General features: G+C 39.9%; 1 protein-coding gene across 4 annotated transcripts in view; it reads left to right on the top strand.

Moving 5' to 3' along the window:
* Positions 1 to 14,554, top strand: part of AMOTL1 (angiomotin like 1) — a 212,227-nt gene that overhangs the window by 160,491 nt on the left and 37,182 nt on the right. The window lies entirely within an intron of this gene.

Genomic DNA, 14,554 nt, shown 5'->3' with positions numbered 1-14,554 from the left:
TGGAGTGAGGGGGCTGGTACCGAGGCCCATCAATGAACTCAGGGAGCCTGAGAGGAAATTGCAGAGCTGCTGAGAAACATGAACATGTTCTAGCAGTGGCCAGCCCCCCCTTGCAGACAAAAGCTGCACTCCGTGACTGTGCTATGGCAAGCCATGTGCATGGATTCACGTGCCAAGCTGTTTGTATCCCAGCACATAAAAGTGCCAGAGGGTTCTGAGGAGCAGTTTATGGACCGAAATGTTTACCTTGCAGAATTGAGGAGACCACAGGAACTCTAGAGTGAGGAAATACATTTCATTCCGTCACCATAGTTACCACCACTTAACCAGCTCATTGCCTTGGGATATTTTTGCTTTAATAAAAATACACTGGATGATATTTGTTGCAAGCCAGGCTCTCTGATAAATTAGGGTTCTTCTAAATCTAAAGTGACCCTCTCAGTAGACTAAAAAAAAACCCAAAATGGCACCACCTGTCTGGAGTTTGCATGTTCTCCCTGTGCCTGCGTGGGTTTCCTGCCACACTCCGAAGACATGCTGGTAGGTTAATTGGTTCCTGTCTAAATTGTCCCTAGTATGTGTATGAATGTAAGTTAGGGACTTTGGATTGTACACCCCTTGAGGGTTAGGGACTGATGTGAATGTACAATATATATGTAAAGCGCTGAGTAAATTGACGGCACTATACAAGTACCTATAATAAATAAATAAAAATGATTAATACTAAGCTTTAAACAATATCTTTATAGCAATTATGTTAAAATAACTCATGAGAAAAGATGATCGTCCAATGCAATAATATCAGATGTGGTAAGCAGTTCAATTATGAAAAAACTTCCAAAAACGTTGGTGTAATCCAATCCAATATCGAGGGGTAGATAGATTGCCCACTTACCAGAAGCTAGGATCAGGAGGTCCGGCGGCCAACCTTTGATTTTCACTGAGTCCTCATACCTCAGCCCCAGCTTTTTTAGGCTTCTGCGTGGATCCAAGGAGCAGTGTGATCCGACCAGACCAATATCTTCTTATCATTGAGGGACCACCTGGGTACCACCAAGCAGCGCCTGCATGAGACCTCGGCTACATGTGACCTGTACATGCGCATTGAGTTTGCGCTTCTGGTAAGTGAGCAATCTATCTACCCCTCGATATTGGATTGGATTACACCAACGTTTTTGGAAGTTTTTTCATAATTGAACTGCTTACCACATCTGATATTATTGCATTGGACAATCATCTTTTCTCATGAGTTATTTTAACATAATTGCTATAAAGATACTGTTTGTAGCTCTGCACTTTTATTTTGTCAATTTCAGTTGTAAAGGTTTTGTGGTTCCTTTTAGTGCATTTGCCACTCACTGGAGTGCGCTCACTAACTTATCTACATAAATACTAAGCTTTCCAACATCCAAACTTCTGTCTTGCAGAGCTTTGGCTGCCGCTGATATTGGCCACTTCCTAGTGTGCCGTATACCTGAGCGCTGTTTCCTTCTGCTGCTACTACGTCATCCGAGCCCAATAAAATCATGTGAATAGTCTACTACGAACATCATCATCTTAGCTTTGCTTTTCCTTCTGTAGGGTAAATTCAACTCATCTCCAGGGAGAAACGAAAAATTAAAAACCCTTTTCACTCCACCCCTGTGGTACAAGAGTTTTTTTCTTTTATTTATTATTTATTTTAAATCCATCTAAAAGTCCCAAACGCTTAGTTGAGACTCCATTCACGTAATACACCGGGTCCCAGATCTTCTTTTTCTGTGTTAGAGTCCAGTGAGCAGTGCCCATGTCGTATCGTTGCTGTTGGAAGGTTCCATCACAGGGTCTTGTAGCATACATCAGTAATGCCAGACAAGGGATGGACACAGGAGTTCAGCCAGACCAATGAAGAGAACAGAGAGAAGTTTCAGACCACCAGTCGCCACTTACGTGGTCATGTGACAGCAGTCTCAAGTAGGTTTTTATGAGGGTTAATAAAAAGAAATAAGGTATACATGGTGAGTGGGAAATAGGACTTACTTCCCCAAGGTGCGTGTGCACCCTGTACATTTTTAACCACTTCCCACCCAGGCCAATTCTGACATTTCTCTCCTACATGTATTTTTTTGCTAGAAAATTACTCAGACCACCCAAATATTATGTATATGTTTTTAAACAGAGGCTCTAGAGAATAAAATGGTGGGTGTTGCAATTTTTTATGTCACATGGTCCTTATGCAGCAAACTAAATTTCAAACTAAATTTTTGAGAAAAAATACACTTTAATGAATTTTACTGCAAAAAATGCAAAATGTTACCCAATTTTTGGTAAAATATAAAACATGATGTTATGCCGAGTAAATAGGTGCCTAATATGTCATGCTTTAAAATTGCATATGCTCGCAAAATGGCGCCAAACTACTGCACTTAAAAATCTCCATCTGCGATGCTTTAAACATTTTTTACAGGTTACCTGTTTAGAATTACAGAGGAGGTCTAGCGCTAGAATTATTGCTCTCTATAATGTTTGCTGTGATAACTCACATGCGTGGTGCGAACACCGTTTACCTATGTAGGCGCAACCTACATATGCATTCACCACTGCGACCATCCAATCCATGGCCAGCTTTTTGATGACCCAGTGACACCAACAGATCGGATACTGGGCTCCCCAATTGCACGGGAGAGGCAAGAGAGGAGCCAGTGGGTGCCGGCAGGGGGGGGAGGGAAATGTCCCTTCCCGATGCCTGTAACAGCAATCCAGTGGCTAATCAGCCACTAGGATGGCTTTTACAACACGGAATTGCTGGCTGGAAAAATAGATATCAGATGCCTGTAGCTGCAGGTATCATCCCGAATTCTCCACTTCAAGTCCAGGATGTCATATGATGTCCTACGGGCGGGAAGTGGGCAACGTTGTTCTAAGGAGTGTTGGGGGGGGGTTCTTACTGTCTCTAAACACCTCTGCATGTTAGCCTATCTGTCTTCACACATAGGTGTTTAGAGTAAAGGCTGTTTAGAAGCAGAAAGTAAAACCCAAACTAAATATTGCGTTGTTTCTTTTCTCTGCTTTGCAGGGAGAAGAAACAGAGATTGTTCCCTCTGTACAGAGCCCTGTGTTGCGTGTCAAAACAGGGCTCTGGGCTGTGATTGCACACAGGCGATCAGCAGGTCCCGGCTATGCATCATTGGTCGGGACCTGCTGACAAACGTCCACTGTGTACAATCATAGTGCGAGTCAGCGGACACCGCGTGCTGCACCCGGAAGAGGCTACCAACATACAGGTACATCGGTCCGCAAATGGTTAAATGCACCTTATACGCAACCTCTTAGATACTAAGAATTATCAAATTAAATTTGCCAATGCTTGAAGGAATGTTTTCAAATGGTCATTCTCATGAAAGATCCTTTTTAATTTGACATTTACTATCATTTTTATAAGCTCAACAGTCAATGATGGTTCTTTTTTTTTTTATCTCTGTTATAATGAGAAAACAATTAGGACCGGTTCATACTGCCCACACACTAAACCACAGAAATTCAGCATGTCACATAGTTCTCTTCTTTTGTATGAACTTTATTTAACGTAACAGTTCATTCATGTCACTAGACAGCAACATGGTGCCTTGCTGTGCACATCTGCATTTTATTGCAGCTTACAGCACTGCATCTCTGATGTGAATAGGATACATAGAAAACAATTGTTTTCTGTGTGCCCTAGCAGTAACCTGTGTTTATCCAGTGCTGTAAAATGCAGGTCAATACAGTATGTGGAACAGGTCCTTAAGAGTGTGGTAAAAGTTATACAACTGTCTATGCTATTGTATACCTGGATCCCTGAGATTCCCTGCACTCCGTAAAGCTTAACCACTTGAGTCCCAGCACCTTTAACCATGTAAACCTCCATGAGGCCCAAGGTTTTTTTTTAGGTTTTGGACATGGTAGATTGTCCTATAATTGCTGCTTTGTTCTGCAGTCAACTTAGCAATTCTTGAATTTTTTTTTTTTAAAAACATAATACTTTCTTTTGATACCATACTTTAAATGATTTACAGTACTTTATTTTTTTTAGAAATGAAAAAATCTTCAGATTTTTTTTAACATATTAAAAAGTCATTTTAACATATATGTTTACATATATTTGTAAATGCATTCCAAAAATGTAGATTTGTATTTTTAAAGACATACAGTATATTTGAAATGTATCTTTAAAAATATTTTTCATATATTTTGTAATAAAAATGCATTTCAATAGATATATTTATTGAAATATATTTTAAAATATATTGAATATGGCTAAAATTGTAGCTTTTCAAATATATGTCAGTATATTTGGGAAGAATATTTTTAAATTATATTTCAAATATATTTTTCTTCCATGTGGGTATCTCTGAAAATATATTGAAAGACCCCAAAATGCCACCCTTTTGAACAGAAAATCATTTGAAATGTTAGATTGTGAATGTTTTGAACATTTGTTATTAATTGTTTTATATTGGGGTTGTTTGAAATTTTAAGTAAAAAAAGAAAAGAAATTTAAAATAGTTTTTTCCAGTTGTTTTTTTTCCCCCAGTTTCTTAAGTATATGTACAGTATATACTGTGTGTATAGATAGATAGATCTTCCCTTGATGTGAACATGGCAGGGCCCAGAAACAAGGGAGCGCATTTTGCTGTAAATGGCTGAAAACTGGCATTTACATTTTTTTTACACCAAACTGCATTTACAGTGGCTCAGGAGTGGCAGGACCCAAGAAACTCCCCAAAATGACTCCAGTTAGAAAAGTAGACCCTACAAGGTTTTAGCCAAGAGGTATAACTTGGACTTTGAACTCCAATGTTTCAGAATACACTTCACAGCAACAATAGGAAAATTATAATGCAAAATTTTCAACCAAAGCTTTAATTCATTGATGGGTTTTGAAAACACAATGATGGCATGGTAAAAAAATGCATCCAACAATATGTTCATTCCTATGCACAAGGATACCATAAAAGTATACCTTGGTTACTTAGTAGGAGGATGGAAGGGCCCAGAAGGGAGAGCATTCTGGCTGTCAATGGTTTAAAACTGCAATGTCAGTGTTTTACCTTCGTCCTACATTTAGTATGGCTCAGAAGTGGCATGACCTTGTTTCGGCATTGTTTCAGTACTGCAAATTATATCTTTTAAGTTTTGTAGTCTACTCTAAAGTATTATCCATCACTTTTTTTGATACAAATATGGCTTTAATTTGGTGACAAATCTAGATTGTTATTCCTTTTGAGAAAATCGAAAAAATGCATCTTTCTTTAATTTTTCCCAGTGTAACATTTATGTAATGTGTGCCTCATAGATTTACCCCAAAATATAATCAACGTTTGCTAACTAAAATGTTATCATGTTATATAAACTTTTATGTAACGTAGCGAACCGGTAAAGTGAGCGTAAATCACTTTGAGTCCCAGATGTTTGTTTTTTCCTTTTTTTTTTATACAATGACTACCTTAATGCAATGCATGTTTCTTTCAAGACAGATAGGGGTTGATTTACTATAAATGGAGAGTGCAAAATCTGGTGTAGCTGTGCATGGTAGCCATTAAGCTTCTCACTTCAGCATGTTCAGTGAAGCACTGTCAAAATACCTTGTAGCTGATTGGTTTCTATGCAGAGCTGCACCAGATTGTGCACTCTCCAGTTTTAGTAAAAAAAAACCCTATGGGATTTAATTTGGTAGCAAACCTGTATTCATATATTTTTATTTCCTTGGGTTTTATTGAGAATAAATACAAAAAAATGTGAAAAAAGTGCATGTTTCTTTAAATTTGCCAGCTTCTGCTGTTGATCAGTGTATTCTGAGTGATGGGTGCCGCATTCAAAATGCAATGTCCCAGCATGGGAGATTCCTCCTACCACCCTGTTTATGTTGATGTAGTACTCTGTTCGTTCAACCACATATGGCCTGCTTAACTCTTGCCAAAGTCAGTCATATTACAAGATGGTCTCTCTCCCCATGTAGGTCAGCTTAAACGTATGTTCTTTATAGTTTAGGATGGCCTTACTGAGAATGTTTCTCATCACTTTCTGTTTTGGTGGCATCGTTTTCATTGAGATAGAAAGAAAGGTGAAATCTACATATGGGAACACGGCAATAAAAAGGTGGTTGGCATCTAGCCTTGCCCTATGAAGTATTTTGTCTAGGGTTGCACTTTAACTCTACAGCATATTGCTTTGATAGCTATTTGGCACAGGATGCTGAAATATATTTATTTTTTAGCTGTTGACCTGTCAAACATGATGGCAGTGTTCTATATATCTGAGGATGAGCCTCAACCCTTTCTGTGAAAAAACAGTACCAGACTGCACAGATGGTCTTTTGGGTGATTAGGTACAAATTCTCACAGACACATACCAAAACCTTACGGAAAGCCTTCCCAGAAACGTTCAGGCTGTAATAGTCAGAGCAGGGACATGGATTTGGAATAGTATATCCAATGGGCTTATATAGATGCAATGGTCAAAAATCCACAAATTATGCCTATAGATATGGCAGGGCTTGACAAATCTAGGAGCCAGCTAAAAAAGTTGGGAGCCAGTTTTTGTTTTTTTTGTTTATTGTTTTTTTAGTGTAGCATGGGTTGTCAGCGCGTGGGACTTGACCCAATGCAATTTGCCATGCAACAATCATGACAAAACAGCCCCATGTTTTTGGCACCATTGCAAATAATGGCACCTGACCCTGCACTTAGCGATTGCAGCAAACTTTCTGCGATCCAAAAATGTCTTGGTTCACACATATGTGATTCTGGATTCATTTTGAAACACACAGATTCGCATAACAGGCTAGATATGTTGTGTTCTTATTGAGGTGGTTCACACAGATGTGATCCACACACATTTTGTTTTGAGTACCATTATGAAAAGGGTGTGCGAATTTGTAGCGGTGTGTTCCACACTCACAAGTGATAGAGTAGAGTGGCACAATAGGATTGCTATTGACAGGCGTTTGTCCCATTGAAGTCTATGGGTTGCGTTTTCCCATTGAAGTCTATAAGGCGCGATATCCCATTGACGTCTATAGGGCGTCTGACCCTCTGTGCAGCTTAGTGCTAACCCAGTAGGATAGATCCTGCAGGGTTTGCAGCCATTAGTATTTTGGCTATGGTGGTATTGTTTCCATGTGTTGCATCAATGCTTTTTTTATTGCTCTGGGTGACCTGGTCATTATGAACTTCGGTCAGAGCACCTTATTGACACCTTGTTGAGCTGCTTGTAAATATTTTGTGCTATAAATACATCAAGACTTTGTTCCCCAGGTTCTTCTTGCTACAGCTACAGCCCTGTGGGGTGAAACATTTAGTCCATTTGTTTATATATAGCTTATATTGAATCCACACTTTTAACGTTTATCAAACAAAGAAGAAGCAGACGTTTCAGAGCATAAAATAATAGAGACAGCATGATAAAAAAAAAAGCACGCCCAACATGTCCGTATGCACTAAAATTCACAAAATATGGCAAAGGTACTTCAAACATAGCACTTAAAACCATTGTACCACCTGTGATGGTCAGATGCAAATAGTACTGCTGCCTTATAAATGAGTACTGTCAGTCATGAAGTACACATATAGAATCACAAAGGTCTATCCAGAACTAGATCAAGTGTTGTCAGGCCTGGTACAGCCAGCCAACTACCTCACACGTTCTCAAACTTCCCAGGGCATCTTCTATGTTGGAAAATGATGCACTCTAGGCAGAGGTTATCACCCACGTTATTGACCCATTCCTTATGTGTTGGGGCCTGCTCTTCCTTCCAGTGTTGTAAAGTAGGTTTCCTGGCTTGAACCAGGACTCTACAGACTGCAGCTTTAGTGAAGTCTATAAATCAAAATCCTCTAGAACAGTGTTTCTCAACTTTGTTTCAGTCAAGGCACCCTTTAAAATTTTGTACAATCTCGAGCCACCCCATTCTAACATTTAAAAAACTAAACTAATAGTTTTACATAATGTAGCACCATCCACACACACAGGACACCCAACGTTGGAGGTGATTTATACTTAGAAAGCAAACACACCTTTACACACCGGTACTGACTAGTATTCCAATGTTTCTCTTCTCCTTTAGTTTTCCTCCCTGTAATGTGACCCCAGTGCTGATAAAGAGCACAGGGGAGATCAGCCAATGTCCTCCTTATCAACTGATGACATCATTGGTTGTTAGGACACCGGTGGCTAGAAGGTTGTAACGGTGCACAATGAAAACCTGTGGCCTTATGTGGCTTGCACCTGCTGCCTTGTATATAATTATTGGGCCATATTTAGCATTCTGCCAAGGCACCCCAGGGTGCCTGGGCTCCCTGGTTGAAAAATGCTGATCTAGTATACTCAAGATACAGCATTTGGGGTCCAGCAGGACATGAAGCAACAATTTTTGTCCTTTTGCTAATTTTCCATGCTGAAGCTTTATCCACATCTATGGTCACATCCTTGGCTCTCTGCACATATTTAAGAGACTCCTGACACTTTTTTATCTGTTGATTCTTCTGATTGATTTTCTGTCCTGCACTTGTAAAGATGTTCGTTGTGACTGTTAGCGGCGGTAGTACTTGGCTCTCAGCTATATCGTTTACTGATCCCATCTGTGACTTTACCATACTGATTGCGGCAGCTTACTTTCAGTGAATTAAATGAAGTTGTAAAACACAAGAATGTTTTCTCAAGGTCCTTGTTCATAGCTGTATTATTTCTGCACCTGTAACCGCATTTGTGCTACACTGCTAAAACTATAAAGCAGCTATGTATTTGTGAATGCTCAGACTGCAGGCCTCCTCCTCCAAAGTGTTTTCTGGCAGTAAAAGACAGCAGCATTATTGTGTACACCTTCTTCTGCATTCATGGCAAATCCTATTTTCTGATTTGTGTTTCTTCATGAAACCCTTAAACCAGGGCTTAACATTTCATGTCCTGAACTACTAGCCAGGCCTTAAGAGTTACTCGCCACCAACAAACACACACAGAGACACCTGTACACACACACAGACATGTACATACACACACAGAGGCACATGTACACACACACACGTACATATACAGAAATACACACGCACAGACACATGTACATACATACACATGTACATACACAGAAATACACACGCACAGACACATGTACATACACAGAAATACACACGCACAGACACATGTACATACATACACATGTACATACACAGAAATACACACGCACAGACACATGTATATACATACACATGTATATACACAGAAATACACACGCGCAGACACATGTACATACATACACATGTACATACACAGAAATACACATGCGCAGACACATGTACATACATACACATGTACATACACAGAAATACACACGCAGAGACACATGTACATACATACACATGTACATGCACACACATACATACATGTACATACACGCAGACACATGTACATACACAGACATGCATACATACACACGCTGTTAAATGCTCTTTCCTCTCCCCTGAAGCCACCACTGGCAGACATAGAGGATCCTGTAACCAGAGTGAGTTGAAATTAGGAACGTACACACACACACCCCTATAAAAAGTTGCAGTACTTCGTTGTTCACTCACAGAGCCTGGTACTGCACTCTAGGGGGAGGCAGAGAGCACAGCACACACTCCTTCCTTTGCTTTCACTGCGCTCAGCTATTGAGCAGTCTGACGGCTCCCAGTGTCACTGACAGATCTAGTCTGAGCTCCGAGCCTGCTCAGCAAGACGACCCTGGGGGGACACACTTGCCCCCACCATAATTTCCACTCGCCATTGGCGAGCAGGCGAGTGAAAATTTCAAGGCCTGCCTTAAAGTGTTCCTGCATGGCAAGTCCCAAATCCAATTACTATGTACTGCAAAATCCTCAGAAAGTAAAGTAACTTTTCATGCCTGAGCCAATTCCACCTTCATTTGTGTCTCACGCGCTCCCGCTCCTAGATACTAGAGCTCATAGTGGGAGGGTTTCAGCAGCAGAGGCAGAGCCGTCAGTCCACCAAGTAGTGGGCAAGAATAGGTGTGACCAGGTGCCGATTGATAAGCTGCAGACTTTTGAGTGACAATCTTTATAGCCATGCTTTGCAACTTTTTTTTAATCAACTGTAGTGCAAACAGGCACAGTTTACGTAAGAGTGGCAACTGCAGCATTGTCGCCATTACAGGTAGCTGCCTTAGGTGAAATTCATTGACAAATTAACATGCATTTTGGGGGCTCTATATGGGGACTAAGAAGAGACATGACAGAAGAGACCAATGCATGCAGAGGTACTGCTTTGTAGTGCTTCACAGTGATTGTACTTTAAAGCACCTTCTCAGAATGCAAGACTCTGGGGTTGGTTTACTGAAGGTAAATATACTGTGCACCACAAATGCAGTTGCTTTAGATCCGAGGGGAAGCTCTGAAAATGAGGCGAAACTCTGCTGATTTCTTTCATTCAATCACATGCAAGCAAAAATGCTGTATTCTTATTTTCCTTGCATGTTCCCTTCAGATGGAGAGCAACTGCACTTTCAATGCACTTGCAGTTCAGATTATTTGCTTTTAATAAATCAACCCCATAGGCTTTTACCAAAGTTTAGGAGCAGCAGAGTTCAGAGGCAGTAAAATGCTCCTCCCCTGAATATAGAAGAATCACGTTCAGGAGAGGAGTGTTTTGACAGAAAAACACCAAACGTGGCAAATACGTGTGCAAATGCGCATTAATGATAGGTACATTTAGCGCTTGGGCGTTTTTTCATTTCAGTGACCATAATCAGTTATTTGTTCTGGCCAAAGAAATGAAAAAACATCCAATAATTTGACTTTGATAAACATGGTGCACGTGCTGGCGTTTACCAGCTTCAAGTGTTTTTTTGACTGCCAGAAACAAACGTCCAGAGCAGTTGTTTTCAGTGTCCAGTGTGCCTGTAATGTAATTACTGTAATGTAAATCCTGCAGTAGCTGAAAACTCCTGCATGCTGAAAACTCACTGAAATCTCTTTTTGATAACATGGATTTATCTGTAAGGTAAGTATTTTTATTGCTTTTGTGTAAATCTCAGGGTCTACTACAATTGGTCTTAGTGAGCTTAAAACACACTAATCAAAGTTGTGGACCCCTATGTCTGAACTAGGTTGGTTTTTAAGGGACAGATTTTTATACTGTATATGTTCCCCTATTGTTTCATTACATAGTGTAGGAAAAAGCTTTACCCTGACGACCGCATTACTTGCTCATCCTTTCACCCTTAAGCCTTTGTTCACACTAGAGCGATTTTCCAGCGACTTACAACATTCTGGCAACATGAATAATCGCAGGTGAAATGAAAACACATAGATTTTAATGTGTGCTGTCTGGTCAGGAATTGCTGCTAAAAATGAATTTACAGTATCTACAGCTCATAGTACATTAACCTGACCAGTAAGTTGTACAAAGTTTAAAATAAAAGAATAAATGTACCTAGAGTTTTGTAACACCCTCTGCTCTAAATACAAAATTATATTCCTGAAACAATCTAAATAATAATGACCACAAAAAAGTGTTACATCCCCTTACACTAGTAGTCTGTGAAGTAATACCCATGCACATTGTGGTCAGTGTAGGACCCCTACCTTGTTGGAAAAGTGCCCCTTAGGCCTCTTACACACGGTACTAACGTTTGAGCATCAGCATTTTTGGACGTAATTTCTGGCGTTTGTTTTTGGCATATTGTGTGCGCGTATTTATGCACCTATTTGCGTGTTTTTGCATTTGAGGGTACAATACATTCCTAGGCGAATCCATCAATATTTATGCTCATACAGTGCCTTGAAAAAGTATTCTACATTTTATCATGTTACAACCAAAAACGTAAATGTATTTTATTGGGATTTTATGTGATAGACCAACACAAAGTGGCACATAATTGTGAAGTGGAAGAAAAATAATTTTTTTTCAAATTTGTTACAAATAAATATGTAAAAAGTGTGCCCTGTATTTGTATTCAGCCCCCCTGAGTGAATACTTTGTAGAACCACCTTTCACTGTAATTACTGCTGCAAGTCTATTTGGGGATGTCTCTACCAGCTTTGCACATCTAGGGAATTAAATTTTTGCCCATTCTTTGCAAAATAGCTCATGCTCTGCTAGATTGGATGGAGAGCGTCTGTAAACAGCAATTTTGAAATCTTGCACACCCTCAGAGGAAATCGTAATGACGAAACGCGTAAGTGCGCGACCATACATGATGTCAGCACGTTCACCAGAAGTGACGTAGCCCCTCCTACCCGGAAGTGGAACCGCGGGCTGTACACAGAAGCGTGGTGAGATGATAGCGTTACAGCCTATGTGATGATCGTTGCTTGAATTTAATTGATACGCACTTTTTTCATTTTATGTGAGTTTAATTTTATGAGGGGACGCTGGCAATAAAATTTTGAAATTGAGTTACGCGATGTGGTGCGTTTTTTATATTTTTTATTTATGTACTGGACCTATCGGATTTGTCTGAACGGTGGTGTGTGGCGAGCCTAGAAGTAGGATATTTTGTTATGCTTGGTTTCCACCAGGTTCTGGTGAGTGTTAATTTTGATGGGGTGCTAGTCACTTAAAGAACACAGTGGTGCTGGAGGGAATTCTTCAAATAGAGAGACTGTCCTTACAAGAAGTATAAAGGTGGATTGGATTCTTCTTATCACATTGTCACACCTCAGTTGAAGATCTGTTAATCTTTATTGCATTGATATATTTTTTGATATATGACCAACATTATCTATATTTATTATCTGAGATTTATGAAGTGAAGCGCTGATTTATGAGGACTATTTTACACTTATAATATCTAATTTTGGAATCTTGCCACAGATTTTCAATTGGATTTAGGTCTGGCCTTTGACTGAGTCATTCTAACATGAATATGCTTTGATCTAAACCATTCCATTGTAGCTCTGGCTGTATGTTTCGGGTCGTTCTCCTGCTGGAAGGTGAACCTCTGCCCCAGTCTCAAGTCTTTTGCAGACTCTTAACAGATTTTCTTTCAAGATTGTCCTGTATTTGGCTCCATCCATCTTCCCATCAACTCTGACCAGCTTCCCTGCCCCTGCTGAAGAAAAGCGTCCTCACAACATGATGTTGCCACCACCGTGTTTCACGGTGGGGGTGATGTGTTTAGGGTGATGTGCAATGTTAGTTTTCCGCCACACATAGCAATTTGCTTTTAAGCCAAAAAGTTACATTTTGGTCTCATCTGAGCAGAGAACCTTCTTCCACATGTCTGCTGTGTCCCCCACATGGCTTCTCACAAACTGCAGATGGGACTTCTTATGGCTTTCTTTCTTCAGTGGCTTTCTTCTTGCCAGTCTTCCATAAAGGTCAGATTTGTGGAGTGCACAACTAATAGTTGTCCTGTGAACAGATTCTCCCACCTGAGCTGTGGATCTCTGCAGCTCCTCCATAGTTACCATGGGCCTCTTGGCTGTTTCTCTGATTAATGCTCTCCTTGCCCAGTCTGTCAGTTTAGGTGGACGGCCATGTCTTGGTAGGTTTGCAGTTGTGCCATACGCTTTCCATTTTCGGATGATGAATTGAACAGTGCTCCATGAGATGTTTAAAGCTTGGGATTTTTTTTTATACCCTAACCCTGTTTTAAACCTCTCCACAACTTTATCCCTGACCTGTCTGGTGTGTTCCTTGGCCTTCATGAGAACAGAACAGCTGTATTTATACTGAGATTAAATTACACACAGGTGGACTCTATTTACTAATTAGGTGACTTCTGAAGGCAATTGGTTCCACTAGATTTTAGTTAAGGGTATCAGAGTAAAGGGGGCTGAATACAAATGCACGTCACATTTTTCACATATTTATTTGTAAAAAATGTTGAAAACCATTTATCATTTTCCTTCCTCTTCACATATATGTGCCACTTTGTGTTGCTCTATCACATAAAATCCCAATAAAATACATTTATGTTTTAGGCTGTAACATGACGAACTGTGGAAAATTTCAAGGGGTATGAATACTTTTGCAAGGCACTGTATTATTATTATTATAGTATTATAAAGGATTTATATAGAGCCAACAGTTTGCACAGCGCTTTACAAAATGAAGGTAGACATTACAGTTACAACACAATTTGGTACAAGAGGAAACAGAGTGCCCTGCTTGTTAGAGCTTACAATCTAGGATGCACATATTTGCACATACCAGCACAAAATACTGACCAATGAATGCAATTTTTTTTTTTTGTAACTCAAGAATATGCAGCTCTTGTTTACGTGCCTGTGTGTACAGGCACATTGTAAACAGTGGGCTGCATTTTAGATCAGTAAAAAAAACATTGTACTAAGCTTTTAGAAGCTGAAGTGTGCAAAAGGCCTTACATTGGTGATCATTGTGTTGTCCTTTTTGTTGGTGGTCAGTGTAGAAGTGACCTCTTACACTTAATGTAATTTCAAAATTGTCTCCTTACATTGATGGTTAGTGTAGACTGTTGCCCACAGCTCGGAGCTCCTAGCACCCTCTGGAGCCACACTGGTTGAGGAAGGCTACTCTAGGAGCTCCCAGTATTTGAGTCTCAACCCTAATTATTTCA

The sequence above is a fragment of the Staurois parvus genome, unplaced genomic scaffold, assembly GCF_062004578.1.
Source record: "Staurois parvus isolate SC_StPar_1 unplaced genomic scaffold, SC_StPar_1.0 ptg000440l, whole genome shotgun sequence".
Classification (NCBI taxonomy): domain Eukaryota; kingdom Metazoa; phylum Chordata; class Amphibia; order Anura; family Ranidae; genus Staurois; species Staurois parvus.
This window is presented reverse-complemented; position numbering and strand designations above follow the sequence as displayed.